Genomic DNA, 26,912 nt, shown 5'->3' with positions numbered 1-26,912 from the left:
CCATGATTTGGAGTAGAAGCACATAATAGCAAGTTAATAAAAGTGATAAGAAAATGAAGCACCGATCATGCAAATTCTCGGATCAATTAAACTGTCTCGTCATTGCATTCTTCTACAAGAAGGGCTAATGAGTTATGTGGAGATTGTCTTTGAGGGGTTCACCGGCTGTGGCTTAGCATGTATCCCCCGTAGCAATGGAATCTAGTTCTAATTTTATTCTTTCAACTTGGGTTCTTATCCCAAAAAAAAAAAAAATTTGGATTAACATGGCACATGTACCATAATAGAAAGAAATATGAGGAACAAGACATGACCTCTCCATGATTCGATATCGATTATCATGGCACAATGTTTTTTTTTTTTTGGGATGAACAATGGCACAATGTATGATCCAGGGCACAGTGTAGTTTGATACGTAATTTATGGCACAATGTAGTTTGATACGTAATTTAAGCCGAAAGTTCGACTGCTATGTGATGCTTAGCCTAGTATATAGAGGACGGGAGATCAAATAAAGAATAACCAACAAAATCCATGACCTGCACGTCATGATGATCCATCAATACTCAATATCAAACGAGCCGGACGGCCGCGAAAGACCGTATTGGTGCATCGGCCCGCCAGCCGTCGACACACAATTTATTAGCTAATGTGTTTTGTGTATAAGCCGAAGCAGGGCTCCATATCCTGCATTTTTGACCTGATTCGACCTGCCCCGGTTGATTGGACGAGTTGTGCGACCGACTTTGTCAGATGATTCCATTCTGTCCCCTTTCATTGGCGGGTTTTTTTTTCATGCCTGCGGCGTGTCGAGCGTTCGTTGAACTGGTCACGGGGGTTCAACCGATAAATTTTCCCCACATCCGACCCAACTTCCCCAAATCCTTTCCCAAGGCCAACCCAGCCCGCTGCCTAGTTTCCTGCACTTCTTCTCTCCTCCCTCCCTATTTTCCTTTTTCTTTTTTCTTCTCCGATGAACTAGGAAAATCGCGTAAAAGATGGAAGATTGGATGGCGCAATGATAGATCAAGAAGAGAAGGAGATCAAATTTCAGTGTAAGAATTTTTTCTGATCTCATCATCATCTGCTATATGTTTTCCATAAAGATTTTCTTTTTTTCATCTTCTGCTTCGAATATCGTTAAATTTCGTGTTTTCTTTCGGATCTCTTTAATTTTTGAGTCATGATATGTTGTAAAAGTAAGATTTTTTTTTTTTCAGCCTGCAAGATCTCGGAGACTTTGAGAAAACCTTTTGGATATTTTCTTGCTATCTATCTCTCCATTTTCTGTCTTTTGGTTCCACGGTTCTCGGTATAAAGATCTCCTGACGCTTCAAATCTTCAGATATAACAGGCTTCCTTTCAGATCTCTGTTTGTCTTCCTCAACTTGTTTCTCCGTCATTTTTTTTCCTCTAAATTTCCGAGCTTTTGTAGGAGCCATGTATGTTTCTTTTCCTCGTTCAGTGATCTGCCCGATTAGCGTTTCCTTGAGAAGCATGATCTGCCTGATGCAATGCTTTTGCTATCGTAAATGATTTTCTGTTTGATGGAATAAATGAATATAAATTTTGTTATGCTTGAATGCTGGCAAAGAATCTCAGAGTTTTATTGGAAAAATGTCTTCCTTGGAATTTGAAGATCTAGCTGTCCTCTCTAGCTATAATTTTATTCTTTTGTGTGACAGCATCGAGTATCACCAATGAATCATTTGATGCATTATTTGGTTGCTGTTGTGCTGATTTTTCTTTTTCCCCTTGAAGGTTGTGAGAGACTGCATGACATGTTTGTTTTATTTGAATTTTAATGAGAATTCTAAAGTGTGTTTTATTGGAAATGCTCTGATTGAAACTTGGGAAGCTGGGTTCCCTTGTGTAGCTTTATGTTTGATTTGTTTCTATATGTTTGGTTTACTTTGGGAGCTTCAAGTATTCCCAACTAAGATACATTATTTGATTGTAATTCATAAGTATATTAAGCTACTCTTCTTTGCGGACCATGTCCTTTTGTTCCCATATTTTAATTATGCATATTTGATATGCTTTTCTTTTCTTGTTTCTTTGTTTTTATTGCCATTTGCATTTTGCTGTGACAACTAAGGCCCCAAATGAGTCGAAGTAACCCATCACCTGACTTAGTCTGACCTGCTTAGATCTCTTCCGACCCATTTTAAAGGATCCATGGGGCCAAGTCAGATTCTTAAATTGAATGCATTCTATTTTTTGGGCTGGATCTAGGTTTATTGAATTCGGATCTGATCCGACCAAATCCGATAATTAAGATCTAAACTTATTTGAACCTCTAAAATGTTATTTAATACTTGTCTGAGGAATGTCTTTAACATAAAAAAGTAATATTATTTATTATCTATTTTGAATAGTTAATAGTAGTTGGCTAGATAGTAATCAAAATATAGTTAGCTATTTTTTATCTAGACTAATTAAGTTCAAACCTGATGTTGGTGCAAAAATCTGCTTGCACCGGAGAAGCTGGAGTCGGGGAAGTCGCGGTCGCCGCCGGGACCTGCAAAGAAAGTCTAAACCGGAGGTGGGGTTGCTCCGGCAAGACCCTCCGACGCTCAAGTCAGTTCTCTGCCTCAACAAGAATAGAGTGCTCGAATGGAGAATTTAGCAGAGTTTTGAGATAAGAAATGAGCTTATAGAATAACGTATCTGAGTCTCCCTTTTATAGACGGAGGAGGTAACGGATTGATGGCGACGTTGGTAACCGTCGGGTAGTGGGCTGCTCGTTGTCAGGGGGACTTTATTGCGAAGGGTAGTGGAGCGGAATCGTGGCTATCGCCGTAGCTCGCCACGTGGAATCAGTTGCGAGGAGTGGAGCAGGATCGTGGCCGTTATTGCGGCCTGCCATGAAGTAGTGGAGTCACGCAGCACCTGCCGCAGGGAGCGGAGCAGAATCATGACCGTTGATACAGCTTGTCAGAGAGTAATGGGGTCGCGCAGGGTCCGCCGCAGAGAGTGGAGCAGGGCTGCGACCGTTACTGTGGCCTGTCAGGGGTGATGGAGCAATGCGGGATCCGTTGTAGGAAGTGGAGCAGGGCCGCCAAGGGGCGCAGATCTATCGACTGAAGCTCGGCAGCGGTCGAAGTCCGGCCTCTGTAGGAATCCGGACGGAGTCTTCCTGCAATCAAAGTTAAAGGTGAAGCCCGGCTCCCATAGGAGTCCGGACGGGGTTTACTAGCAGTTGACGTTGAGGACCGAGCCCGGCTCCCGTAGGAGTCCGGGCGGAGTCCCCTTGCTGTTGAAGTCGTCGGCGGAGTCCGGCTCTCGTAGGAGTCCGGACGCAGTCTGTTTTGTAGCCGTTGGAGTCGAGGACGAAGCTCGGCTCCCGTAGGAGTCCGGGCGAAGTTTTCCTACAATTAAAGTCAGAGGGGAGGTCCGGCTCCCGTAGGAGTCCGGACGAGGCCTACCAGCGGTTGATGCTGAGGACGGAGCCCGGCTCCCGTAGGAGTCCGGGCGGAGCTGTCCTGTAGTCGATGTCGGCGACGGAGCCCGGCTCCCGTAGGAGTCCGGGCGAAGTCTGCTTGCGGCTGAAGTCATCGGCGGAGTCCGGCTCCCGTAGGAGTCCGGACGCAGTCTGTCTTGCAGCCGTTGGAGTCGAGGACGAAGCTCGGCTCCCGTAGGAGTCCGGACGGAGTCTGCTTGCGGCTGAAGCGTCGAGGATGAAGCCCGACTCCCATAAGAGTCCGAGTGGAGTCTCCCTGCAATTAAAGTCAGAGGAGAGGTCCGGCTCCCGTAGGAGTCCGGACGAGGCCTACCAGTGGTTGATGCTGAGGACGGAGCCCGGCTCCCGTAGGAGTTCGGGCGGAGCTGTCCCGTAGTCGATGTCGGCGGCGGAGCCCGGCTCCCGTAGGAGTCCGGGCGAAGTCTGCTCGTAGCTGTTGGAGTCATCGGTGGAGTCTGGCTCCCGTAGGAGTCCGGACGCAGTCTGTCTTGCAGCCGTTGGAGTCGAGGACGAAGCTCGGCTCCCGTAGGAGTCCGGACGGAGTCTGCTTGCGGCTGAAGTTGTTGGCGTCGAGGATGAAGCCCGGCTCCCATAAGAGTCCGGGTGGAGTCTCCCTGCAATTAAAGTCAGAGGGGAGGTCCGGCTCCCGTAGGAGTCCGGACGAGGCCTACCAGCGGTTGATGCTGAGGACGGAGCCCGGCTCCCGTAGGAGTCCGGGCGGAGCTGTCCCGTAATCGATGTCGGCGGCGGAGCCCGGCTCCCGTAGGAGTCCGGACGCAGTCTGTCTTGCAGCCGTTGGAGTCGAGGACGAAGCTTGGCTCCCGTAGGAGTCCGGACGGAGTCTGCTTGCGGCTGAAGTTGTTGGCGTCGAGGATGAAGCCCGGCTCCCATAAGAGTCCGGGTGGAGTCTCCCTGCAATTAAAGTCAGAGGGGAGGTCCGGCTCCCGTAGGAGTCCGGACGAGGCCTACCAGCGGTTGATGCTGAGGACGGAGCCCGACTCCCGTAGGAGTCCAGGCGGAGCTGTCCCGTAGTCGATGTCGGCGGTGGAGCCCGGCTCCCGTAGGAGTCCGGGCGAAGTCTGCTCGTAGCTGTTAGAGTCATCGGCGGAGTCCGGCTTCCGTAGGAGTCCGGACGCAGTCTGTCTTGCAGCCGTTGGAGTCGAGGATGAAGCTCGGCTCCCGTAGGAGTCCGGACGGAGTCTGCTTGTGGCTGAAGTTGTTGGCGTCAAGGATGAAGCCCGGCTCCCATAAGAGTCCGGGTGGAGTCTCCCTGCAATTAAAGTCAGAGGAGAGGTCCGACTCCCGTAGGAGTCCGGACGAGGCCTACCAGCGGTTGATGCTGAGGACGGAGCCCGGCTCCCGTAGGAGTCCGGGCGGAGCTGTCCCGTAGTCGATGTCGGCGGCGGAGTCCGGCTCCCGTAGGAGTCCGGGCGAAGTCTGCTCGTAGCTGTTGGAGTTGTCGGTGACGGAGCCCGGCTCCCGTAGGAGGCCGGGCGGAGTTGTCATGTAGTCGATTCCACTGAGGACTTCGGCTGTGGGTATTTTATACCCAACACCAGTCCCCCTACTTTCGAGTTTGAATTTCAAACGAAGGAAGTACAGAGAGAGAGATGGGCACAGCCGAAACCGTCCCTTCGAATCCTGTGCATTGCCGCCCCCAGATATTTTGGCATTTAATGTGTGCACGTCAGAGCCCGTTTTCCGGTGAAGGCGACCTGAAGAGTCTTTTCGGAACCCCTGTCGGAACGCGATCCCAAGCGTCGTGCTACGGAAATTCGTGAACGGTCAACCCTCGATAGCGGTGAAGGAGACATGCGGGATGCGTGGCACACACCAGTTGGCCCAGGAACACCTGCCGCCATAACTGCGCTAGGATCCATCGGCTATTTAAACCCCCTAATCTCCCTTCATGGCTTCATCCTGTTGATAGGATGGTACCTTTCTTTCACCTGAGAGCCTAGCTACTCAGCTACTCCCCTTGCACCAGTCCCCGCCTTCTTCAGCCCCCCACTTCTTCTCTGAGGGTTCCCACACCATGTCTCCTACCCCGGAGGCCCTCCTTGAAGGGATATCTAGGGCTTGGAGGGAGGCAAGGAGGAGAACAGCGGCCGGTGAGGATCCCCGTCGTTTCAAAGGAGGCTCAAGGAAGAATTCCTTCAACAACAGGGGTTTAATAACGGGGGCCGCCGGTAAAGTTATTCTGCCCGAGAATTTTGGAGTAGCAAGGCGGGGTGATACCGATCAAGAGGGCGGAGCCGCCGTCACAAGCTGTGGCGGGATCCTTGATGCCGCCGAGGCCGAGGGACCAGAAGCGATCGGCATCGATGGTGGGGCAGTGGAACTTGTTGCGGGGACGGTGGAAGTAGCGCATGCCGACCTTGCCGGAACATGTTGGGTGGCGGCCGTCGCGGAGCATTCGGAGGCGGAGCATATCCTTGACATCGCCGCTGCCTCCAAAGTGACTCCGGCTCTTCTTGAAATAGGTCTTCGTCACTGCCGCCGTTGCCTTTACAGCCCCCGGGAATCTATCCCACCCTTTTCCCCCTAGGGTTGGGACTTCGGAGATGGAGTGAAGTGAGACGGGATGAGAGCCGATAGGTCTGCTACACGCACTGGAGAACGCGGCTGAGGAGGACAGAGATGGGAAGAGGAGTTCGTAGCTTGGAGCGGCCTCCGGTATATCCTTTCCAAGCCGTACTCGCGAGGCTCGCAATGATGTATATCTTTTTTTTTTTTTTTCCGACCCACCGGGTCCTGTAACGTATATCTTATTAAATGAAGAGGAAATTTTGTTACCTTGTCTGTACCTTGCATCGAATAGTTGTCTGTCGAACTTCTTCATTTTCCTTTTGTCTTTTTCACGTCGTCTTAAGGTCATCAACGACCTCTTTTATTCGTGCAGGGTTGTTATTTACCGAGCTTCTTTTCGACTTTTACACCGTTCGAAGATATCCGGTTGTCATTCTGTCAATGGCTGCAGGTTCGCTTGAGGTCATTCGGGTCCGGGGTCCCTCCCAAGGTTTGAATTTGAGGATCCGAGCCTCTGTCACCCTCGGGCACTGTTTGTTTTTCAATCGTCACTGTTGCAATCCATTGCCTTCTTTTTTCACTTGGAGTCTTTCTCCGCTAAGGCCGAGGCGAAGTTCGGCTCCCGTGGGAGTCCGAACGGAGAATCCTTCTCGGAGTTGGAGTTGTGGGCGGAGCCCGGCTCCTGTAGGAGTCCGGGCGGAGCCTTTCTCGACGTCGTGGACAGAGCCCGATTCCCGTAGGAGTCGGGGCGAAGTCTTCCTGCAATCAAAGTCATAGGCGAAGTCCGGCTCCCCTAGGAGTCCGGTCAAGGCTTACCGGCAGTCGCTGTTGTCGGTGAAGTCCAGCTCCCGTAGGAGTTCGGGCGGAGCTGTCCTGTAGTCGATGTTGGTGATGGAACCCGGCTCCCGTAGGAGTCCGGGCGGAGCCGTCATGTAGTCAAAGTCGGTGACGAAGCCCGGCTCCCGTAGGAGTCCAGGCTGGGCTTACCACCGGTCGGAGTTGCTTAAGCTAGGGCAAGGCTTTCCTCTTGGGGGGGTGGTGCATATGGGCGTTGCAGGGCCTCTCCCCTCCCATCCGGTCTAAAAGAGCCGGGCCTTTAACTTTGTTCATGTCAGGACGAGGTCCTCCTCCTGTTCCTGACATGGCTGCGGGGGCACATATGGGCGTTGTAGGGCCTCTCCCTCCATCCGGTCTGAATGGAATCGGGCCTTTGACTTTACTCAAGTTAGGGCGAGGTTCTCCTCCTGTCCCTAACAGGGCGGTGGGGGCACATATGGGCGTTGTAAGGCCTCTCCCCCCATCCGGTCTAAATGGAATCGGGCCTTCGACTTTGCTCAAGTTAGGGTGAGGTTCTCCTCCTGTCCCTAACAGGGCGGTGGGGGCACATATGGGTGTTGTAAGGCCTCTCCCCCCATCCGATCTAAATGGAATCGGGCCTTCGACTTTGCTCAAGTTAGGGCGAAGTTCTCCTCCTGTCCCTAACAGGGCTGTGGGGGCACATATGGGCATTGTAAGGTCTCTCCCCCCATCCGGTCTAAATGGAATCGGACCTTCGACTTTGCTCAAGTTAGGGCGAGGTTCTCCTCCTGTCCCTAACAGGGCTGTGGGGGCACATATGGGCGTTGTAAGGCCTCTCTCCCCATCCGGTCTAAATGGAACCGGGCCTTCGACTTTGCTCAAGTTAGGGCGAGGTTCTCCTCCTGTCCCTAACAGGGCTGTGGGGGCACATATGGGCGTTGTAGGGCCTCTCCCCCCATCCGGTCTAAATGGAACCGGGCCTTCAACTTTATGAGGTTGCCCTTTTGTTTTTTAATACAGTTTGTTTGAATTGTCCAAAGACGTATGGGTATGCGATCATTGATTAAAATGAAGTTACTGGTAGTACATCCGCAAGTTTTCTGAGCTCCATGGTCGCGGGAGGTCGGCCCCTCCGAGCTCCTTAAGATAATAAGTTCCGGGCCGGACTACTCCTTTGACCTCATAAGGTCCCTCCCAGTTTGGGATGAGCTTCCCCCGGTCCTGAGGTTGCGAGACAGCAGATCGTCGAAGTACTAGATCTCCCACTTTAAAGGTTTTGTTCTTGACCCGGGCGTTGTAATATCGAGCAACTTTCTGTCTGTAGGCTACCATTCGAACTTGAGCGATCTCCCGTCTTTCTTCCAGCAGGTCGAGGTTGGCTCTAAGACTTTGTGAATTTTGATGTTCGTCGAATGCCACGACTCGTGCCGACGGGAGTTTAAGCTCGATCGGGATGACGACTTCCGTCCCGAAGGCCAAAGCAAAGGGAGTCTCCCCCGTAGGTAACCTCTGGGTAGTTCGATACGCCCATAGCACATGATAAAGCTCGTCCGCCCAAGTTCCTTTTGCTTTTTCAAGCCTTGTCTTAATCCCCTGCAAAAGGGTTCTATTAGTCACCTCAGCTTCGCCGTTCGCCTGAGGATGGGCTACTGAAGTGAAGTGGTGGGAGATGCTTAGATCTTCACAGAATTCGATGAATCTTGCTCCCGCGAATTGCCGTCCATTATCAGTGATTAGGGTTCTAGGCAAACCGAACCTGCACACAATTGACTTCCAGACGAAATCTTGCACTTTCGCTTCTGTGATTTTTGCTAGTGGTTCGGCTTCAACCCATTTGGTGAAGTAGTCGATCGCTACAAGGAGGAACTTTCTTTGTTCGGACGCCATGGAAAAGGGGCCAAGGATGTCCATCTCCCACTGTGCAAAAGGCCATGGGGCACTCAAAGGTGTGAGCTCGGTGGCGGGTTGTCTCTGGACGTTGGCGTATCTCTGGCATCGATCGCACTTTTTGACATACTCAATCGAATCATGATGCATCGTTGGCCAGTAGTATCTTTAGCGGAGTAACTTGTGGGATAAAGATCTGGCTCCCAAATGGCTTCCGCAAGCTCCCTCGTGCACTTCCCACAAAGCGTAGTCAGCTTTCGAGGGCCGGAGGCATCTTAAGAGGGGCAAGGAGTATGATCTTTTGTACAATTTGCCCTCATAAAGGATGTACCGAGAGGCTTGATTTCGGAGCTTCCGAGCTTCTTTCGCGTCCTGGGGGAGAACTCCATCTCTGAGATAGGTTATCAGCGGGTCGACCCAGCTGGGCTCGTGGTCGACCTCCATTACGGGCCGCGATTCTTTCATACTCGGATGTTTCAGAACTTCAAAAATGACGCCTTTGGGCAATTCGGTCGGAGCCGATGTCGCCAACTTGGAGAGAAGATCGGCTCTGGTATTCTCCAGCCTTGGAATCTGCCTAATGTCGAAACTGCTAAAGGCGGGGGTAAGCTCTTTTACTTTTTCAAGATATTTGGTCATACTGTCCTCCCGCGCTTCATAACTCCCGCTGACTTGCCCCACCACTAGTTGGGAGTCGTTGTGTATCCGAAGTTGACCTATTCTCAGCTCTTTGGCGATCCTTAATCCTGCGATCAGAGCTTCATATTCCGCTCCATTGTTTGTTGCGAGAAACTCGAAACGCAGAGCGTACTCTGCGATGACTCCCTCCGGGCTGACCAAAATCAGGCCTGCACCCGCACCCGCCATGTTGGAAGATCCGTCCACATAGAGGGTCCAAAAGCAATCGGAGGGATTGGCTTCTTCGTTGAGGGAATTCGGTTGAGACTTTAGGTCGTCACCCTTGCTTTGCTCAGGTTCGGCCTCCTCTGGGATGGTGCACTCTACTATGAAATCTGCCAATATTTGGGCCTTTACTGCGGTCTAGGTCTGTAGTTGATGTCGAATTTCGTGAGCTCGATCACCCATTTTGCCATTCTTTCGGAGGCGTCAGCCCGGTGCAAAACCGCCTTGATCGGTTGATCGGTGAGTAGCGTCACGGTGTGCCCTTGAAAGTAGGGTCGGAGCCTCCGAGCTGCAACCAACAAGGCGTGGGTCAGTTTTTCTAATTTGGTGTACCTGCTCTCGGCGTCCCTTAGCGCGCGGCTAATGTAGTAGACTGGTCGCTAGATTTTCGTTTCTTCTTTGACAAGGATGGCCGCAAGGGCCATGGGAGAGACCACCAGGTATAAAAATAATTCCTCCCCAGGTTCAGGCTTTGCCAGCAGCGGAGGTAAGCTGAGGTAGTTTTTTAGTTCTTCGAACGTCTGTTGGCATTCAGAGGTCCAACAGAAGTTCTTCGGCTGCTTGAGGGTTTGAAAGAAGGACAAACATCGTTCAGCCGACCTCGCGACGAAGCGATTAAGAGCCGCTATCCTCTCCGTGAGGCGCTGAACCTCCTTGATCGACTTTGGGATGGTCATCTCTTGGATAGTGCGAATTTTCTCTGGATTGGCCTCAATCCCGTGCCCTGATACCATGAAGCCCAGAAATTTCCCTGAGGTTACCCCAAAAGCGCATTTAGTTGGGTTCAGCTTCATTCTGTACTTTCGAAGAGCGCCAAAGGTTTCCTCGAGGTCGGCGACATGATCTCTGGAGGACTTGCTTTTTATAAGCATATCGTCCACGTAGACCTCCATGTTTCGGCCGATCTGCTCTTTGAAAATTTTGTTCACCATCCGTTGGTAGGTTGCGCCCGCATTCTTGAGGCCAAATGGCATGACCCTGTAGCAGTAAAGGCCGCGATTAGTGATGAAAGCTGTCTTTTCTTCATCTTCTGACGCCATTCTAATTTGATTATAGCCGGAGAACGCGTCCATAAAAGTGAGGAGCTCATGGCCTGAGGTAGCGTCAACCAGTTGGTCGATTCTGGGCAGGGGGTAGCTATCCTTTGGACAAGCCTTATTCAGCTTTTTGAAGTCTATACACATCCTCCACTTGCCGTTTGCTTTCTTGACCAAAACAACATTGGAAATCCAATCAGGATAATTGACTTCCTTAATGAATCCGGCCTTGAGAAGCTTATCCACTTCCTCAGCTATCGCCCTCTGCCTCTCCGGGGCATGATTCCGAATTTTTTCTTTGGTCGGTCGATACTTAGGATCGACCGTCAGACGATGTTCCATGACTTCCGTGTCAATCACTGGCATGTCCGTCGGAACCCAAGCGAAAACGTCCGCGTTCCTTCGGAGGAAATCAATAAGATGCGTCCGCACCTCCTCCCCCAGGCTGGAGCCAATTAACACCACATGCTCCGCGTTCCCATCATTCAGGGGGACTGGTACCAGATCTTCGATTGGGCCGCCCCTTTCTTCGGTGAGGTCGTCGCGAGCATCCAAGCCATCGACGGGATAGGGGTCAGCCCGATCGCTTCTTTGCAAGGCGATGTTGTAGCAATGTCTGGCCAGGGCTTGGTCTCCCCGGACCTCCCCGATCCCCTGGTTGGTGGGGAACTTCAATTTCAAATGGTAGGTTGAAACGACAGCTCTGAGAGCATTGAGGTCGGATCGACCAAGGATTGTATTGTAAGCGGATGGCGCCTTGACCACCAAGAAATTTACCAGAGCCCTAGACTGCTTTGGATGCTGACCCGTGGCCACAGTCAGAGCTATCATTCCCTCCGTCGGGACGGCGTCACCGGTAAACCCTATCAAGGGAGAACAAATCGGTCTCAGATGACCACCAAGAGCGGACATTCTTGAAAAGGCGTCGTAGAACAAGATGTCGGCCGAACTTCCGTTGTCGATGAGAATGCGATGGACGTCGTAATTTGCTATATTCAGAGAAACTACGATCGCGTCATTATGAGGGAATTGGACTCCCTAGGTGTCTTCTTCGGTGAAAGTTATGGGCTCTTCAACTTTTTGCCGCTTGGGGGATGCAGCTGGTATGTTGGTTGCCTTTTGCCGGGATTCCCCCGAGATGGCATTGATGGAATCCGGCAGGGGCCGGTCATCTGGCCACTCCTTATCGGCGACCATAGCCGGAGGCAGTTGTGCAAAGGCCTCGTGAGAAGGCATCGGATGAGGGAAGGAGGAGTGGATGCCGGAAAAGATGGTCGGAAGTGGATCCGTCGAGCGCTCCTTTAAGAACAAGGGTACTGCGGAGGTTCGACCCTTCCTCTAGCGCCAATCCTGTTGGTGCAAAAATCTGCTTGCGCCGAAGAAGCTAGAGTCGGGGAAGTCGCGGTCGCCGCCAGGACCTGCAAAGGAAGTCTAAACCGGAGGTGGGGTTGCTCCGGCAAGACCCTCCGACGCTCAAGTCAGTTCTCTGCCTCAACAAGAACAGAGTGCTCGAACGGAGAATTTAGCAGAGTTTTGAGATAAGAAATGAGCTTATAGAATAACGTATCTGAGTCCCCCTTTTATAGGCGGAGGAGGTAACGGATTGATGGTGACGTTGGTAACCGTCGGGTAGTGGGCCGCTCGTTGTCAGGGGGACTTTATTGCGAAGGGTAGTGGAGCGGAATCATGGCTATCGCCGTAGCTCGCCACGTGGAATCAGTTGCGAGGAGTGGAGCAGGATCGTGGCCATTATTGCGGCCTGCCATGAAGTAGTGGAGTCACGCAGCACCTGCCGCAGGGAGCGGAGTAGAATCATGGCCGTTGATACAGCTTGTCAGAGAGTAATGGGGTCGCGCAGGGTCCGCCGCAGAGAGTGGAGCAGGGCTGCAACCGTTACTGTGGCCTGTCAGGGGTGATGGAGCAGTGCGGGATCCGTTGTAGGAAGTGGAGCAGGGCTGCCAAGGGGCGCAGATCTATCGACTGAAGCTCGGCAGCGGTCGGAGTCCGGCCTCTGTAGGAATCCGGACGGAGTCTTCCTGCAATCAAAGTTAAAGGTGAAGCCCGGCTCCCATAGGAGTCCGGACGGGGTTTACCAGCAGTTGACGTTGAGGATCGAGCCCGGCTCCCGTAGGAGTCCGGGCGGAGTCCCCTTGCTGTTGAAGTCGTCGGCGGAGTCCGGCTCTCGTAGGAGTCCGAACGCAGTCTGTTTTGCAGCCGTTGGAGTCGAGGACGAAGCTCGGCTCCCGTAGGAGTCCGGGCGAAGTTTTCCTGCAATTAAAGTCAGAGGAGAGGTCCGGCTCCCGTAGGAGTCCGGACGAGGCCTACCAGTGATTGATGCTGAGGACGGAGCCCGGCTCCCGTAGGAGTCCGGGCGGAGCTGTCCTGTAGTCGATGTCGGCGGTGGAGCCCGGCTCCCGTAGGAGTCCGGGCGAAGTCTGCTTGCGGCTGAAGTCATCGGCGGAGTCCGGCTCCCGTAGGAGTCCGGACGCCGTCTGTCTTGCAGCCGTTGGAGTCGAGGACGAAGCTCGGCTCCCGTAGGAGTCCGGACGGAGTCTGCTTGCGGCTGAAGCGTCGAGGATGAAGCCCGGCTCCCATAAGAGTCCGGGTGGAGTCTTCCTGCAATTAAAGTCAGAGGAGAGGTCTGGCTCCCGTAGGAGTCCGGATGAGGCCTACCAGCGGTTGATGCTGAGGACGGAGCCCAGCTCCCGTAGGAGTCCGGGCGGAGCTGTTCCGTAGTCGATGTCGGCGGCGGAGCCCGGCTCCCGTAGGAGTCCGGGCGAAGTCTGCTCGTAGCTGTTGGAGTCATCGGTGGAGTCCGGCTCCCGTAGGAGTCCGGACGCAGTCTGTCTTGCAGCCATTGGAGTCGAGGACGAAGCTCGGCTCCCGTAGGAGTCCGGACGGAGTCTGCTTGCGGCTGAAGTTGTTGGCGTCGAGGATGAAGCCCGTCTCCCATAAGAGTCCAGGTGGAGTCTCCCTGCAATTAAAGTCAGAGGGGAGGTCCGGTTCCCGTAGGAGTCCGGACGAGGCCTACCAGCGGTTGATGCTGAGGACGGAGCCCGACTCCCGTAGGAGTCCGGGTGGAGCTGTCCCGTAGTCGATGTCGGCGGCGGAGCCCGGCTCCCGTAGGAGTCCGGGCGAAGTCTGCTCGTAGCTGTTGGAGTCATCGGCGGAGTCCGGCTCCCGTAGGAGTCCGGACGCAGTCTGTCTTGCAGCCGTTGGAGTCGAGGACGAAGCTCGGCTCCCGTAGGAGTCTGGACGGAGTCTGCTTGCGGCTGAAGTTGTTGGCGTTGAGGATGAAGCCCGGCTCCCATAAGAGTCCGGGTGGAGTCTCCCTGCAATTAAAGTCAGAGGGGAGGTCCGGCTCCCGTAGGAGTCCGGACGAGGCCTACCAGCGGTTGATGCTGAGGACGGAGCCCGACTCCCGTAGGAGTCCGGGCGGAGCTATCCCGTAGTCGATGTCGGCGGCGGAGCCCGGCTCCCGTAGGAGTCCGGGCGAAATCTGCTCGTAGCTATTGGAGTCATCGGCGGAGTCCAGCTCCCGTAGGAGTCCGGACGCAGTCTGTCTTGCAGCCGTTGGAGTCGAGGACGAAGCTCGGCTCCCGTAGGAGTCCGGACGGAGTCTGCTTGCAGCTGAAGTTGTTGGCGTCGAGGATGAAGCCCGGCTCCCATAAGAGTCCGGGTGGAGTCTCCCTGCAATTAAAGTCAGAGGGGAGGTCCAGCTCCCGTAGGAGTCCGGACGAGGCCTACCAGCGGTTGATGCTGAGGACGGAGCCCGGCTCCCGTAGGAGTCCGGGCGGAGCTGTCCCGTAGTCGATGTCGACGGCGGAGCCCGGCTCCCGTAGGAGTCCGGGCGAAGTCTGCTCGTAGCTGTTGGAGTTGTTGGTGACGGAGCCCGGCTCCCGTAGGAGGCCGGGCGGAGTTGTCATGTAGTCGATTCCACTGAGGACTTCGGCTGTGGGTATTTTATACCCAACACCTGAATTTTTTTTATTAAAGCTGGGTTATACATAGAACCTACCGGATCGGACCCAAATGATTTGCTGGATCAAAAATTTTGATCGTGAATCCAATCCAATCTGATCTAATCTTCTATGTGGTTAGATTTGGGTCCAACATTAGGACTCGATCAGCCAAGTCAGGTTGAGGGCACTTAGAACCTGATCCAACCCGACCCATTTGCACCCTCAGTGATAATAGAAGATGAAGAAGGCATTGAGTAGTCATCATGTAAAGAAGTTTATATTGATCATGTCATAGTCTTTTATATTATGGAAAGGACATCAATTTTCTTGTTATTTTTTCTAATCTTTTCTCCACAAAGGATATGCTCCATTTATTATTTATAAATTTCTGCTATTTTATTTCTATTAGGATTTGACATCTCGAGATTCAGCCCACAGCGAGGTTCGCGGTGAAAAATGGAGTCCAACGAGATCAAGATCACCTGAAACGGAGCTCGGATGGAGGAGATACAAGCTTTTGAAGTCGGCACGAGAATCGAGGCGACGGAGGACCGCCGGCGACCGGCGGCGGGCGGCAGCGGCGCGGCCGCAGGGGGTGGCGCGTAGGACGCGTGACCCAGGCCCGCGGCCCCTTTGCCCCGGTCCATCATGGATCGGGCGGTCCACGGTGGGGCTGTGGACCGCGTGGGTGTTTTCCACTCGTTTCTTGCGGTCCACGGTACTATTCCATGGATCGGAGCATGATCCGACGGCATGGGTGGCTCCCGATCTTGATCGGACGGTCTGGGACGTGATTTGGGTTGATTAAGGAGTCCTAATCATGATCTAAGTTGTGGTTAAGGTCTATAAAAGGCCCTGTTCGTAACAGTGAAGAAGGGGTTCAGTTTTTCGCATCGTACGGAGCCGTACGAATCTGAGAAGAGAGAGAGAGGTGAGAGCGCTGTGAGAGAAGGAGCAGGAGGCTCCTGGACAGCGGTCGCCAGGCTCTTCAGGAGTTCAGGGGGGTCTCCAAGAGAGAGAGAGCTTTTGTGAGGAGAACTTCAGGTGAGAGAGAATTGGGTGTACAAGGGTTGAGGGTGGGGTCTCCAAGAGAGAGAGAGCTTTTGTGAGGAGAGAGCTTTTGTGAGGAGAATTGGGTGTACAAGGGTTGAGGGTGAGGTCTCCTTTTGTAAAAATTTCTTTTTCATAGTGAAGTTTGCATGCCCCGTGGAGGCGAGCCCTTTTGTGGCTGATCCACGTATTTTGATTGTTTTTCTTTTGTTTTGTTTCTTCTTTCTTCCGCTGCATCGCATGGTACTGAAAGGATCTTGGGAGGTGGTGTCCTAGCCAGACATCCACCTAACAAGTGGTATCAGAGCAAGGCGGTACAAGGACGCAGATTGCAGCGGTGGTGAGCAAGACTGAAGATGGAGAAAACAGAAACAATCAAGATGGAGATCAACAAGTTCGATGGTAAGAGCAATTTCTCCTTGTGGCAGGCAAGGATGAAGGACGTGCTCATCCAACAGGGGTTGATCGATGCTCTCTTGTGTGATGAGAAGCCGACCACCATGGAGGTGCAGGATTGGAAACGGCTACAGATGCAGGCGGTGAGTACCATTCGCATGTACCTGACGGATGAGGTGGTGATCCATGTGCTGAGCGAGACTTTTCCGATGGTGCTGTGGTCGAAGCTCGAGGAGTTGTACATGGCGAAATCTCTCACCAACACTCTTTTCCTCTGGAGGCAGTTTTACCAACTGCGGATGACTGAGGGACAGAGCGTGCAGGAGCATCTCAGCCACTTCCAGAAGATCCTCACCGACCTCCTTAGCGTTGGCGAGAATGTTGAGGAGAAGACCAGGGCGTTGGTTTTGCTAGTGTCGCTTCTCCCTTCGTACGAGTCCTTGGTGACTGCTCTTCTAGTGGGGAAGAGCACTATCAAGATGGACGAGGTCACCACGGCGATACTCCAGAGCGAGGTTCTCAGGAGGGAGAACCTAGCTTCGAGCTCAGGTGGCGGTAGCTCAGCCTTGGTGGCTTAAGGAGGAACAGGAGGCGGTAGACGGAGCGACAAAAGATCGCAACGAGGGCGGTCCAAGTCCAGGAGGGACTTGAGCAAAACCAGATGTTACCGATGTGAAAAGTTGGGGCATCTAGCCAGAGATTGTCCTCAACTGAAAAATCGGACGGTGGCTGCTGTAGCGACGGCCGGCAGCGATTCAGATGGAGATGTCCTGGAGATATCTGACGAGGTATCTACTTCTTCCCAGCAGTGGATATTAGATTCTGCATGCCCCTATCATGTGTGTTGCAGAGATGAGCAATTTGACTCCCTGGAGAACAGTGAGGGCACTGTATATCTGCCGGATGGATCGAGCTGTGCGATCAGAGGCATTGGGACGGTCAGCTGGAGGACACATAATGGTGCAGTGAGGAGATTGGGGGAGGTTCGATACATACTCGATTTCAGGCGGAATCTTATCTCACTTAGCAGACTGGATTCGAGAGGCTACAGGACGGTAGCTGGTGGAGGAATCCTGAGGGTGCTACGCGGCGATAGGATTGTGCTGGAGGAGAAGAAGGGGAGCAGAGGACATTATTACCTGGCAGGGAGCCCAGTGCGAGGTGGAGCTTCGGGAGCCAGGTGGAGCTCCAGGAGGTGGATCGGACACGAGACAGGAGACTCGAGAGGACGAGAGGCGACGTCGCAAAGTGAGATTCCTATTGCCGCAGGATGATGCCCCGAGTAGGTCTCAGGTCAGGAGGAGCACAGCATACGATGGAGATGGGATCGAGCAGCCTGGCTCGACTCCCATGTTTGCCCATCCATGATCAGCAGACGATTACCCCAGGGCATGGGGGCGAGGATATCCAGAAGCTCTCAGAGTTTGGAGGAGGCCGAATATCGAGTCGAGGTAAAGATTATTAAGATTTGATGTCTCGAGATTCAGTCCATATTGAGCCCACAGCGAGGTTCGCGATGAAAAATGGAGTCCAACGAGACCAAGATCACCTGAAACGGAGCTCGGATGGAGGAGATACGAGCTTTTGAAGTCGGCACGAGAATCGAGGTGGTGGAGGACCGCCGGCGACCGGCGGTGGGCGGCAGCGGCGCGTGGGATGCGCGACCCAGGCCCGCGGCCCCTTTGCCCCGGTCCACCGTGGACTGGGCGGTCCACGGTGGACCGGGCGGTCCACGACGGGGCTGTGGACTGCGTGGGCGTTTCCCACGCATTTCTCGCGGTCTACGACACTATTCCGTGGACCGGAGTGCGATCCGACGGCATGGGTGGCTCCCGATCTTGATCGGACGGTCTGGAACGTGATTTGGGTTGATTAATGAGTCCTAATCATGATCTAAGTCGTGATTAAGGTCTATAAAATGCCCTGTTCGTAACAGTGAAGAAGGGGTTCGGTTTTTCGCATCATATGGAGCCGTACGAATCCGAGAAGAGATAGAGAGGTGAGAGCGCTGTGAGAGAAGGAGCAGGAGACTCCTGGACAGCGGTCGTCAGGCTCTTCAGGGGTTCAGGGGGGTCTCCAAGAGAGAGAGAGCTTTTGTGAGGGGAACTTCAGGTGAGAGAGAATTAGGTGTACAAGGGTTGAGGGTGAGGTCTCCTCTTGTAAAATTTTTTTTTTCATAGTGAAGTTTGTATGCCCTGTGGAGACGAGCCCTTTTATGGCTGATCCACGTATTTTGATTGTTTTTCTTTTGTTTTGTTTCTTCTTTCTTCCTGCTGCATCGCGTGGTACTGAAAGGATCTTAGAAGGTGGTGTCCTGGCCAGACATCCACCTAACAGTTTCAATTACATTTTTTGTATGTTTCCTTTTTTCTGTTAAGTTCTAGGTCTTATATTGTGATATGATCCAATTTAATTGTATAATTATATGCTGTATTTCTTAAAGTTGTAATCATGTTATTTTTATCAATGACAAGCATGCTATCATAATTGTGGAAATATATATAAATTGTTCTCTGATTTATTTATCCATTCAAGAAGATGGTTTTTTTACCTCCTTAATTATTTGTTTATTGCAGATTGTGTAGTTTCAATCACCAACTTCTAGTTGTGATCTTTCAATCACGGACTACTACTTGAAGTGATGAGGATGCGGTAAAGGATTGATTGGATACAAGTATTGGGGCAACATATGGTTAAGGATTTTGCAACATATAGTTGAACAAATTGAAATTTATTTTCTTTAGATTTTTGTGGTCTGATACTGGCATCTGGTCATGCCTCTTTCTTTTCCTACTGTTTTGTCTTCTGCACAAGGATTTTGCAGCAATCAGTTAGTTTGTGGTCAAATCTTTAGTTAAGCGAACTAAATTTTGTTCCATAATGATCCTGTCGTCGAAGATATCTCAGAGAGGACACAAACCCCCTTATCATCTCAAAATCTCCTCTCCCCATGTTTTTGTTCTCTCTTTGAGATATCTTATATGGAAGCTGGATGATTATCCTGTGAGGACTGTCTTAGATGTAGAGCAAAATTTTGTTAAATTTTGTAAACTTAATCATAGATTTGACCACAAATCTAGCAATTGTCATAAAGTTCTTGTCCAGAAGACAAAACAACAAGAGAAGAAAGAAAAAAAAAAGGGTGTGATGAGATGAAAGCATCAAACCACATAAATATGAAAGAACCGAAGAAAAAAACAGAGTTGGAAGAAGAAAAGGATAAGAAGACCAAAGGAGTGGAGAAAAAGGAGCAAAACAAAGATAACAAATAATTCATCTTAAAATTAGGTGAATTTGATTGTGTTGTCACTGAAAACCAAGATGTCTTAAACTTGGTATATATGTTCATTAAGAAAACTTTTTCAGTTGTATTCTTTTTATTAACCATTCATTGCAAAGTCAAGTAGAATGTTTTATGATATGTCTATGTTAAAGGTTAAAGAAACCCCTTTTAAAAACAAAAGGTCATCAAAGATCAAAGGTTCGTTCCTGATAAAATTATAATTTTCATTCCTAATAAAAGTATAGCCAACATGCATTACTAATAAAAATATAGCCAACATTTTCAATAATCCAGCAAACTTGATAGCATAGATAGAATGGTAAGTTCAACACTAATACTAGGCATAATAGGGACTACAAGGCCCAAAGGTCAACAGTTTTATATCTAGAGTGTGCTGAGTTTTGCCCCTGGGTGACTCCTCTACCTTCTTCCCCACTCCACCTTCTCCCCTAATTGTGCCTGCTTCATGACCCCTCCCCTTCTTGCCCAGCTTTGCTCGCTCTACCCTCAACTAGCTCTGCTCACTCCTCCCTTAGTTGGTTATGAGGGTATAACAATCCCCTTATTCCTTCTCGAGCCACTTGCCAACTCTTGCATTGCTTTGTTGATGCAGGCCTTCTCTAGCATGGCTTCAATATTGGTGAGGTGAATTGCATTGATGATGAAGCTAAGAGAAGATAAAGCAACATAGAAGAGCTCAACATAGGCAGGGTTAGATATGCAATAGATGGGATAGTTCAAGTGACGATTGGGATAGTGGAGGTCAAAAAAGAGATGTCGCTCGACCGAGCACTGGTGGACTAAGTAGCGAGGGCACTATCGGAGAGCAGGGTGACCTCAAGTTCGTGGGCAAGGACGTAGCTTCGAATGATGCCATAGGTGAACTTGTGGGGAGGTCTTAGATAAATCTTGGGGGTGGGGGTAGCCAGAGGTAGCAACAATGGCAGAGGAGGAGAGTAGTAGGGTGAGGGAAGGGAAGGCTATTCAATTGCACACCTCAAATGAAAATGAAAAAGACCATGCATCATCAAGGCCATGGTTGGATCTTCCATTGGAGGTTTTCGAGTTGTTTGTCGCACCTCTCTCTTGGGTGGACCAAATACAATTTATAGCAGTTTACAAGAATTGAAGCTCAATCTCTAATAACTTTCAAAATAAAAACTATATGCCAGTGCTCATGTATATTTCAGGTGCTGAGGATGAATGCAACTACTTTGACTTTTAACAAAAAGAGCTACACCATTGAGATTCAAGTGCTCTCATTAGATGAGCCACTAGATTTACACTTCTTTAGGAATTCATGGGTCTGGATCTCTGAAGGTGGTTATTCCTTATTTATTATCAATCCTTTGGTGCAAACATAACTTCAACTGTGATTTTCGTCAACCTATCCTCATGGTGGTGGCTGCATTGGTTTTGTGTTCCTGGGAAGAAAGAAATACAAGGATCTTTCTGTCTAAATAGAAGTTCTTCAGAAAGGGTGTTCTAGAAATTGTTTTACCTATTTAGTAATTGGACGGCCCTTTGCAATCGCAAGAAGTTATCTGGTCTTTCCAAAAATCTCTACCTATCTCTTCAATGGAAAAACCTGATCTCAGCAGTGATATTGAGCCTCCTAAGTGTATTTCCTGATGTCAAACCTTTTGTTTTGCTTGCTACGTCCATCATCTTCTTGTCCTTCTTATTGCCTTTTGTAAAACATGTGAACTATCACTGATATCTTCTGTTCATACTGAATCTAATCTGAATCCTACTCTTGTATAGCTTTTTATATGAATAAAGATTGGGTGGCTTATAGCCTCCCACATTCTCAAAAAAAAAAAAAATGATCCATTGGGACAGTCATCAACCTTCTGGAGCTTGATGAAGGTTGGTACTCCTTCAATGGCATTTCATTTTCTTCCCTACCAACATCGTTGGATTGTTTAGTTTGTGCATCGGAAGTGGAAACAGTACTTAAGTTCATATTTTGTTCTGGTATCATGATGACAATGATTGGAATGATCTATGGCATGATAGTAATCTCCCGTTCTATATAGCAAACAACAATCTAGTTTTTTCATCATGGCATTTTCTACAACCTTGGTAGAGATGGAACCCTAAGTTTTTGATCCAGTGGACACGATATGGATGGTTCTTGATATGCTGAAACCAATTCATTCTATGGTGAATAAAGTTTAAAGAAAATATAATTACCCACAGTATTCAATTTTTAAAGCAAAAACTCAAGCTTGAGATTGGTGAAAATGATTGCTAAGAGATATGAACTCCCTGTCATCCTCTTGGATCAAATCCATTGATCATCCTTCCTTATGGACAAGCAGTCGTAGGCTTTTTTCAGCTTATCCGATGAATGCTTCCTAAGCCTTACCTCCTTGTCCAAGATATCTGAAGAATTGGGTGGACTTCTCTCAAGCTGGACTTCTCTGAATTATATTTAGAGATTGTGGAGAGCATTAGTGATCATGCCTTCTTCATGGGTGATGGTAAAACTCGGTTTTTGTAGTGCTAAACACAGCAAGGTTATGGTTTATTTGGAGCTGAAATATCAACTTTGCCTATGATGATTCAAGAGAAAAGAAAAAATAATGCATTAGTTAAAAGTTTTGGGGAGAATTTAGGGGAAGACTAAGCATTGCCCTTGTTCAAGTTTGGGTAATAATCCACGGCAATTTGTGTTTGAGGTGAAGGGTCCAATGCAAAACCTAGTGGCACATGTATAATACAGTCGCACATGATAGAGCAACAAAGATGGTTACATGTTCATCCTATTCGAGTACCTTCCATTGTTTGTGACAATTGGGTGATTGAATTTGATGGAGGTATTTTTATTTTTGATGTTTAAATAAAAATCAAGATTTTAAACCTTCAATACTATTATACCATATCGTATGAATATTAAAAGCTCTAAACATCTAATAATAATGTGACTTAATAATATTCTCTTGTATATTCTATGAATTGGTGGCAAAACAAAGTTTTCGGAGTTTTACATAGCAAGATAAAAGTGTAAGAGGATTTAGTATAAACTATAGTCCTATAGAAAGATAATTTGACTATTTTGTCATCATATAGAATTTCAATCTTCTAAGGGGGCGGCGCTTGTAACTCTTTTATTAATTTTTAAAAATAAATTTTCTCAGCATTATTTTAGAAGAAAAAAAGAAGTCTAATGAAAAGGACTCTTCTAGAAAATGGCAATGAACAGATATTAAAGTTGGATCATGAAAATTCAAACTGAGCTAATTTTGGTCAAATCACAAGATGAAGGGCATATGTAATAAATGCATGCATCAATTTTTCATACATTACAATGATAGGCAAGACTTTTCTTACATTTGATTGATGCCTAACTCACGTTGATGTTGCTGATGCTGATGCTGATATTACTTCCATCTAAATATAAAAGAAATCATCTCCCTTTTGGCTCACTGCTCTTGGTCATTGTTAATCTTATTTTGCTTTAAACGAGGAAAGGTAGAGAAGCTATCATGCTCTCATCATCTGCTTCGACGTTAGAAGTCATCAACTTGGCGCCCACGTTTTCACTTGGGTAAGGACAGATGACCCAAGTCGTAGTACCTTACGTCACCACCTTGAAATCAGTGGACGCTGAGGAGGATATTAAATACACCACAAACCGTTTGCTTCTTTCTCCATATTACCTGGGCAAATTTTAAAATTTCAGTCAAAAACTTCGTAAGAGAAAACAAACAAAAAAACAAAACAAAAGGCGTTTTTAACACGCTGTCATTCCTTTAGACCCGTGTGTAATGATAAGGGGTCCTGGACTAGCTTTTTAGTTTCCAATTTCTCCCCCATCCATCACCTTGCCATTTGTGTAGGCTTTTAGAGGGATTGAGAATTAAAAAAAATTATAGCAAGTGGACAGTACGTTAAAATGGTGGCCGATAGTATTGTTTTATTAAAGTCCAGTTCATATAGGGACCGAGCATTAAGTTTCCCTACAGACCAAATAAGCTTTAGTCGTGGCTGCCCAAAATCACGGCAACCTCTTTGACCTGAAAAGCGTGAGGCCTGCGTAGTGTAGTTGTTGCCTTTATTCAAAGTGGCCGGAGTTGCGGATATATATATATATATATATATATATATATATATATATAATATTATTTTAGGCTTCACTTCTTGCTGATATTTTTTTGTTTTGTATGTTAAATTTTGTTTCTTCTATCTCTATTTTTATTCTCTTTTTTCAGTTAGGGGTTTGTCATACTTTTGGCTGGGATATAACGATAGAACGGGTATGGAATGTGGTTGCCGCTATTGCTCCCATAAAAACAAGATGCAAAACCCTACATGTCAACTTTATTTTGCTCTTCTCCTGACATAAACTTAACCAGATTAAGCATCTATACGAACCTTGGATAATTAAGTTTATCCGTTACTTTTTAGATAATGTTTGGCCGGTTATTCATATAACAGTTATTCACCCTTCAGCAAGCAACCGGACAGTCTTGACAGTTTTTGCTAGGAGAGATGGAATAGTTTTAACTCAGCAAAGAGAGTATCGCTATGAGTTCCTATATATCATGTATGCATGCATAACTTGATTGTCATGTGATAAGAGAGGATTAGTGTGACTTACAAATATGTTGCCAAATCAACAGTTGCATGCATGATGAACTTTTCATATGAGCATAATGGGATCCTCTAAGCAATTTTCCCAAAAAAAAATGGGAGACATTGCTCCTTTCTTTCTCTCCATCTTTTTCCACTTTCCAATTATCCATAGCAATTCCAAACCAAACAACACTTAATTAGTAACTCGTAGTACAGGAACTTTGAAACAATAATTAAAATTAAGAATAACTATGATTTTTATCGCATAACCAAATGTAGTTATAGAATTGCCCGAACTTACGAATGTGGAAAGAAGCATAGATCACAAAATATTATGACCACAATATTCAACTGGATAGATGATGGAGCATGCAGTCTTTCTCTTTTCTAAGTCCAGAAATTGATGCCAAACATGAGACGTGGTTGGATTATATTCGCACGCTTTTTATCTGCCATTTGGTGATCGCGGTACTTTGTAATGTAATTCTTCCCATTAATGTGGAACCGGCAGCTCAAAAATCAAAGACTTTCCAAGTAATGCCAAACCTACCATACATACAGGAGAATTTTTTGTATAAGGAAAACCAGTTCTTATAGCTTTACTTGACCAAGAATTATAAATAGAAATTCATGTATATAACAAAGTATCATATCTAGACTCTCTCTTTGACGGTTTTCTTGGTTAAGTTTGTCTGTTTGAAAAGCCTTTCAAAAAATGGATTCTTTCAGCTACGTGCATGGTCAGTAGAAAAATCAAACTAACATAGAAAAAAAATCGAATTCAGTTTAATTGGTATTTTTTTTTTCCATATCATTAGCTTATAATCCGGTACTATGCACAAGATGCAATTTCTTCCTCGCCCTCCTCCGCTTCCTCCTCTCTCTTGTCCACCGACGGCCTCACCCCCGCCCTCTGTCTCCTCACCACCTCCGCCAGCCGTCGTGAGGCTCCGCCTTTGTACTCTTGCCCTCAACTTTCTCAATCCTCTGTCGTTTATACCACCACAACTCGCACAAAAACCTGTATGCTCGAGAAAAAATTCCAACTGGAACCTAAGAAACTCCTATGATCTCTATGCTCTCCTTCTCTCCTCACTCTCCTCCGCCTCCTCCTCTCTCTCCCCCTCGCCAATGGCCTCCCTATTGCCCTCCACCTTCTTGTCACCTTTGTTGGCAGTCGTGAGGCCCCCCTTCATGCCTTTACCCTCAACATCCTCAGCCCTTTGCCGCTCATACCATCTGTTGGGGCAAATGAACCGACCCCCGACTCCGATTCTACAATGGCCGACTCTGACTCTACGATGGCTGACTCCAACTCTACGACCGAATGCCGATTGAATGTATTTCACTGACTCCGACTCTACATCGGCCAATTGAACATATTGCACTGACTCACAATCGGTTGATTGACCTACAGTCGGCAACTATCGACCAACAATAGATGAACAACAGATGACTCGAACAACCTTCGATCTATGACTATCGGTATATCAGAACTACTAACCGATGGTCACTCGGACATTCTACCGACATATCAATACTGCCGACATATAGTCGGTCAATCTACTCAGCATACTGTAACCATTATGAACGGTTATCGACTACGTGTCATGACATTTAGTGAAGATTAATAACCAACTAACTCCATAATTATGGTCCGATAATTTAGCATCATAAAAAGTGAAACCACGTGCTCGACGGTTACATCAGAATCATCTATAAAAGGAGGATAAGAGAACAGCATCGGTAAGATAGAAAAGCTCTACTACTTTCAACATTCTACTGTTCACCAATTCTCTCTCTGACTTAAGCATCGGAGGATCCCCGCAGGACACCACTCCGATCTGTGTGGACGCTGTTTTGCAGGTGCTCATCACCAACGATAGACGATAAGAGAGTTGGTCGCAACAGATTGATGCGTCAGGTAGAAAAAAATCTACAGTCAATCATGTCGAAAATCAGAGCCCAACATTCAACCAACTCAACGAGACACTTTTTCCACCGAAAAGATGCTCTTCCCCCATCTCCAATAGTATAGTCTAGTTTTTCACGTCCTGTGGTCACCACGGACGCCCAAATCACTACACTTGTGCAGCAGATGAATATTTTAACAGAGCTGGTCAAAAGCCTCCAACAACAGCAAACTCAGCAGCAGCAGTAGCCACCGACGGAGCAACCGATGGCACAATCGGTGCCTTCCAAGCACAACTGCCGTCCTCCATGGTGATCACCTTCTTCCTCTCTAGAGCAGTCATCTTGACACTCCCATCGAGACAGACGACTATACTCTCGACGCTCTCATCGAGCCACCAACTACTCATGGCATTCCTCCTCTCCTTCTCACCTCCATAGCGATAGGAAGGAGAAACGATCGAGACGCCTTCTGTATCTCCTTCAAGCTTCGATCATCGAGAGGTTCTACTCTTAGAGTTTTCCAACAACGACGGTTGGATGACTACGAACGCAAGTTCCGAGAGATTGACCGCCATCTTGCCCGACTTCAGATGGAAGGACGGAAGTCCTTCAGTGACTATGTCTTCCACACCACCCAGCCTCTCTCTCTGCACATCTTAGATGAGCCAATCCCATCTCAGTTTAAGATGCCGCAAGTGGAGCCATACGATGGCTCCACCGACCCTATCGACCACTTGGAGAGCTGTAAAGCTCTCATGATAATCCAGGAGGCAACCGATGTCCTCTTATGCATCAACTTTCCGATAACTCTTGAAAAAGCTGCTCGAATCTGGTACTCTGAGTTTCAGTCGAAAAATATTGACTTTTTCGAGCAGCTCAAATATTCTTTTGTGGCCCACTTCAATACTAGTCGAAGACCATCACGAACATCCGACAGTCTCTTCTCGATCAAACAATGAGAGACTAAGACATTGAGAGACTTCGTGGCTCGTTTCAACATGACCACACTTGAGTTCAGAGACCTCAATGAAGACATGACCATATCGATCATGAAGAGGGGTTTGAGAGGATCCAGATTCGTCTACTCCTTGAACAAAACTCTCTTTCGG

General features: G+C 48.6%; 1 long non-coding RNA gene across 1 annotated transcript; it reads left to right on the top strand.

The window, feature by feature from the left end:
- Positions 1-828: 828 nt before the first annotated feature.
- LOC105041967 (uncharacterized) lies at positions 829-19,405 on the top strand. The gene is made up of 2 exons (XR_831449.4): positions 829-1,055; positions 18,602-19,405. It is a non-coding gene; the product is annotated as an uncharacterized lncRNA (long non-coding RNA).
- Positions 19,406-26,912: the final 7,507 nt, after the last annotated feature.

This window comes from Elaeis guineensis, chromosome 3 (genome assembly GCF_000442705.2).
Source record: "Elaeis guineensis isolate ETL-2024a chromosome 3, EG11, whole genome shotgun sequence".
Classification (NCBI taxonomy): domain Eukaryota; kingdom Viridiplantae; phylum Streptophyta; class Magnoliopsida; order Arecales; family Arecaceae; genus Elaeis; species Elaeis guineensis.
Note: the sequence above shows the minus strand (reverse complement) of the source record. Positions and strands in the feature narration are given on the sequence as shown.